At 43.6% G+C, this 6,047-nt stretch overlaps 1 pseudogene; it reads left to right on the forward strand.

Annotated features, from left to right (window-relative positions):
• The first annotated feature begins 1,823 nt into the window (after window positions 1–1,823).
• Window positions 1,824–3,247, forward strand: LOC112649459 (spindlin-1-like; annotated as a pseudogene).
• The last annotated feature ends 2,800 nt before the right edge of the window (window positions 3,248–6,047 follow it).

Raw genomic sequence — 6,047 nt, forward strand, 5'->3', positions numbered from 1 at the left:
CTTGTGGCACAACAGCAGAGCTGAGTAGTTGCAAAAGACACTATATATGGTGCTGTTATCAATTGTCACTGCTATTATAAATCACATTGAAGCAGTTATCAGCATTTTTGAATGCCATATGTGTTATCTATCTACGAAAAAAAACATTTTCAAAAATGAAATTGTTAAAATCATGTTACAGATAAGCATTAACAAATGAAATTTGTAGTCAATTTTAATCATAGGAAATATTAATTTTAAACCTCAGTTATATTAACTGTTATTGCTCTTTTTCCAAAACAATAATTTTATTCTCCTCATTAGTACACTAGTATTACAGAAAACTTTTTCTGAATTATTATTATTACCGCATTTTGGATTTTGTCAATACAAATATTGAGTTAGTATGTTTTCTCTTTTTTAATTAAAGTTTTTCATAATATCCTTAATTTTGCCTCTTGGCCTACAGAACTGTAACTATTTATTATCTGCCTCTTTTCAGAAAAAAATACTGCCAATCTTGGTGATATAGCATTGGGAGTTTACTTGGGAAAAGAATCAATATTGGTAATAATCCTATAGTCTGCAAGTCATAACTAAATTTTTTTGTTTTGTGTTTTCCTTTTTTGCTTCACTAAAATTTTAGGAATCACCTGCTATAGATAAAAAAAAAAATTCTAGTGGCCAAGCAATAGCAAAAAAAGGTACAAAAGATTCAAATATCTATCTCATTAAAAGTTTAGAGCTAATGTCCATAACTGAGAACTTCTAGGAGAATAATAAACAAACAAGCCCCCAAATCAGAAAATAAACAGAAAAAAAGTTCATTGTTTCCTCTATGTTCAGGTTTTGATGTAGATTTGGTCAGTATAAGCAAGTTCAACTTTAATTTTACATAACTGACTTCATGCTTGCTTATATGAAATTTTATATGCTAAATTATACATTTAAATAATATTATGGATAAGAGTATCTGAGGAACATTTAATATATTCTATGGAGCACAGAATAAGCAGAGATACAAGGATTATAGAAACACAATTACACCAGTCACATAAAGATTACATAGGCAGTGATAGGTCAGAACAAAGATGACATAGGGCTGTCCCCATCTGTCACATATCTATACAGAAAAGTAAGTTTATCTGGGAGGGTATATTCATGGTTTTATTTCTATTTAACTTTTATGTGTCTTGAACTGTGCTGGGTACAGAGGATGGAAAGAAGACATGATCAATGCCTTTAATGATCTCTCAATTTAGTGGAGGAGAAAGATAAAAAAAATACAACAAAACGTAATGAGTAGTGATATATTTATTCTGTAATTATTTGTACAAAGTTAGTACAAAATGTAATGAAAAGGAGAAGAGGTTCTAGTAGCCCTGTCTTGGGGAGATAGGAAGGCTTCACAGAGAAAATGGCCTATAAACTGGAATTTTATAAGTGAGAAAAAATTAATCAGGAAAAGAGTTATACAGAAGGTGCAAAATCACAGAAACACAAAAGAACATCTTTGTTTGTTTGTGTTCCAGAAGAAAGCTCTGCATGGCTAGAGTATTTACTACTTTTCTGGTTACGGATTGTTGGGGAAGAACGAATAAAGGTGAAAGTAGAAATGCTTCTTTAATTTAGGGAAAAATTGGTCACCCCCGTCCCCCGCCCCCGGCCCCGGCTGTGTCTGCCCCTCGCCAGCGCGCCCGCATCCCTGGTGACCTTGAGCGTGCTGCGCCGAGGGCACCGGGATGAGCCGCAGGACGTGGAAGCTTGGGCAGTGCCCAGGGTGGGCTCGCGCGCCTGCAGGGAGCCGGTTTCAGGGGGCGGTGGTGGACGCGGCGGAGAGCACCCATGAAATCCAGGTAACAGTGAAACGTTGGTGATTGCTTTCCTCAGAGTGCATCTTAGAGTCCTTATGATTTCACATGTTTTTGCTGAACTTGTAAAAAAGGTACTTGGATGATGATTAACAGGAACATTGAGATTCTGTGAAAAGTTTCAAATCGGAGAGTATTCAATTTTCACCCTAGTCCAGCAGCTGTGCTGCTCACCTAAATATAGATGAATGAAGACCCCATTCGGGAAGACACCTGGCCAGCGGTCCAGAGCGGATTCAGGCCATGCTGGTGTGTCTGCAAGCATAATGAAGCAAAGGACGTCCCACAAAGAACATCGGAGCAGTGTGGGGCCGAGCAAACCCGTTTCCCAGCCCCGGCGGAACATCGTAGGCTGCAGGATTCAGCCTGGGTGGAAGGAAGGGAATGGCCCTGTCACCCAGTGGAAAGGAACTGTTCTGGACCAGGTGCCTGTAAATCCTTCTTTGTATCTTATAGAATACGATGGATGTGACTGTGTTTATGGACTAGGACTTAATAAAGATGAAAGAGTTTCTGTTCTCGAAGTCCTCCCTGATAAGAGTTGCGACTTCTTGAATCAGTGATGCACACCTGGCCAACACAATGATCGGCAAGGCGGTAGAGCACATGTTTGAGATGGAAGATGGCTCCAAGGACCAGTGGAAGGGGATGGTCCTAGCGCGCGCCCCTATCATGAACATGTGGTTGTACATCACCAGGAGAAGGATCCCATCTTGTACATGTACCAGCTCCTAGATTATTATAAAGAAGGCGACCTTCGCATTATGCCCCTTTCTAATGATTCTCCTCCAGCAGAAAGGGAACCAGAAGTTATGGACAGCCTGGTAGGCAAACAAGTGGAATATGCCAAAGAGGACGGCTCTAAAAGGACTGGCATGGTCATTCATCAAGTGGAGGCCAAACCGTCTATTTCATCAAGTTTGATGATGATTCCCATATTTATGTCTACGATTTGGTGTAAACTTCCTAGATGTCATCATGAATTTTGCCAAATTTGTGGAACTATTAAATGTATAATTTGTAGACATACAGACTTGATTGCTTTCCAGTTTAATGAAAGCTTAAATGTCCCTGCGAACCCACAATTTCTGCCAACAGAGCTGGTTTTGTTCTGAATAGTACAGATTTATGTGAACACAAAGCATTTTGTGTAAGGAACTCCCTCCTCTTAAAAGAAGTCTGTGTGTCTGGAGGGGAGTTAAGGCAAGTTTGGTGCAAGTTAAGCTAGCATTGCAGTCGTGTAGAACTGTATTGGATCGTCCCCAGCTCCCCGTCACCATAGCTCTCCTTCTCTGCTGCCACACTGCAAGCATAGTTTGGTACTGTCAGTACTGCCTTCTTTTTTGAGAGGTATATGTATCTATATCTACCTGTCCAGCTCTGTGTGTGTCCATATGCACCACACACACACACACACTCTTCCGTGGCAGTCCTTTCTTTGTGGATTGGGGTGGGGGTTCAATGATATTCTCCAGTTTAACAGGAGTGCTTGTCCTAAGTCAGTCCTATTTTGTACATTGTTGCTGTCTATTTAAAATTAAATGTAGGCACAGGAGACAACATCGGGCTGTTCAGCATGTTCTGGAAGTCGGAAGTTCAGACACTGTTTCAGTCTGGAGGCTTTAAATCATGAGTCTAAATATGAATCCCTTGAGAACAGTTGCTAGACCCACATTAGAATTCAACAAAACATTAGAAATCTGGATCAAAAGCTGCCTTTAATTCTAAGCTTTGTAAATTTTTGTTTACATTTTTTTAAGATCATAAATCCTCTTTCTGTTTTATTTTTTTTTAATTTTTATTTATTTATGATAGTCACAGAAAGAGAGAGAGAGAGAGGCAGAGACATAGGCAGAGGGAGAAGCAGGCTCCATGCACCGGGAGCCTGATGTGGGATTCGATCCCGGGTCTCCTGGATCGCGCCCTGGGCCAAAGGCAGGCGCCAAACTGCTGCGCCACCCAGGGATCCCCCTCTTTCTGTTTTAAAGCAAAGCCCAGGTACTTGTGTATACACAGTGGTGCAGGTGTGTTTTGGGCAGCACAAGTGGTCCGTTCATGTGTACAAATCAGTCTGGATTCTAGTACATGGATCTGAGAGACAGCAGTGCATCAGTGGTTTGTCTGTGTGTGGTAAGTTCCTGGCAGAACCTAGTGCTCTTATATTAGAAATACAAGTTTCAGAATGGTGTTGCCGCCTGCCGGCAGGTTCTCTAGGACACTTTTATTTTTATTACTGTTCTTAGTGGTGCATGGTTATGGTCAGAAGGCTTTTCCCCACAAGAGGATCTGGATGCACAACAACCAGGTCCCCGGCCACCTTCTGTGGTGCTGCATGGTCTTGCTCCTCGAGTGCTGTTGATGTGGGTTCTCCCCATCCAGGGGCCCTGCCATATCAGGGCCCGTCACTGCGCTAGCCCCCGGGTGTGCCTGGAAGCAGCCCTCGGCCGAATGACCCTCTCGTGGCTGATTCCCGCAAGGTAGGCTTCACCGGAATAGACCCACAGAGGTAGTTGGTGTGCCAGCAACACGGCCATCTGTCCCTTTGTTTTGGATCAGCCCTGACGGTATGAAAGCCAGGAGAGAGGCAGGATGTCAGACCATTCTCTAGTGGAGATTGGAAAGCTTGCCTGAGTTCTGGGAGTCAGCTCCCAGATCCGTGAGGCCTCAGAGACTCTGTAACTGTGGCCTCAACTCGCATGTCCATGTGGTGAGGCTGTGTGCTGTGGTGCTGTGGGGTGGTGATCCAGTGCACTCTAGCAGGGCAGCACCTGGCCTGTGTAGGCTGTCTCCCTGCAGTGAGCACCTGGTCTCAGACACTCCTCCTGCTTGAACAGGGGTCATGCTGCACACCTGTCACCTCCTTCCCTGTGGGCCCTCGTCACGGTCCCTGCATGTGCATCTCCAGGCTGGGCCCAGCTCCCCAAGTGCGTGTGGACACGTGTGCCCAGAGAGTGTGCCCGGTGTGTGCACCCGGACATGACGAGGTAGTTTAAGGTTGAAAACCAGTGTTCTTGGGAAGTGTCCTGAGGGTTGGGTCACTTGATGACTTGCATTGGGGTTTCCTGCAAGTACCTGTAGCAGCCTCAGTACTACGTGGTCTGCCACTCCCCAGATGAACATGACACGTGACGATCACCGTTATGTTAATCACTGTTCCATGTGTTGCCTTTAGGGTGGATGGAAGGGGAAGGGTTTTTTTTTTGTTGTTGTTGTTGTGTTCTTTATTCCCCCTATTCTCTTTACTTTTGGTGGCTCAGCCCACACTTGTGCAATGACTGACTGCACTCCCTCGCCCGGTATTTCAGGCTTCGTTCTAGGCTCACGTTTCAGATCTGTATGCATTGCTTGCCTTTTCCTGCTATCAGAATGTTGGTTCCTTGTTCTAGGAGCCCAACATAAGTTTCCAAAATTATCATGGGACTTGTGACCGTACAGGACCTGAACCTGTATAAAATGTCCCAGCCTTCCTCACTGACCTGCTCTACTGTTCTGGTTTCATGTACGAGTGACATCCGGCTGCCACGTGAAGCTTCCGAGGAGAACCTTAGATGCAGACCATCCTTTTTTGCATGCTCTATTCTTTTTTTAATAATAAATTTATTTTTTTATTGGTGTTCAACTTGCCAACATACAGAATAACACCCAGTGCTCATCCCGTCAAGTGCCCCCCTCAGTGCCCGCCACCCATTCACTCCCACCCCCCGCCCTCCTCCCCCTCCATCACCCCTAGTTCGTTTCCCGGAGTTAGGAGTATTCCATGTTCTGGCTCCCTTTCTGATATTTCCTACCCATTTCTTCTCCCTTCTCTTCTATTCCCTTTCACTATTATTTATATTCCCCAAATGAATAAGACCATATAATGTTTGTCCTTCTCCAATTGACATTTCACTCAGCATAATGCATGCTTTATTCTAAGTAGGATGTTAAATGTAACTAACTGAACTTGCATGTGAAAGATATTTAGCTTTTTTTGTTTTCTATCTTTGTTTTTATTTGTTTTCAGTTTTCTGTATATTTGCTTCCTGTGCCGTTTTAGTGGTCGTAGGATGAAAGTGCACTGGCGAAGCCATGCAGTGCCAGCAGCAGGTGACTTCCCAGCTCTGTTGTGCAGCATTTGAAGCGACTGTGCATTCTCGAAGCCTCACAGTTACTTCTAAACCAGAGTTTATTTCTGTCCTTGTTTTACGTGCCAAACCC

The sequence above is a fragment of the Canis lupus genome, chromosome X (assembly GCF_003254725.2).
Source record: "Canis lupus dingo isolate Sandy chromosome X, ASM325472v2, whole genome shotgun sequence".
Taxonomy (NCBI): domain Eukaryota; kingdom Metazoa; phylum Chordata; class Mammalia; order Carnivora; family Canidae; genus Canis; species Canis lupus.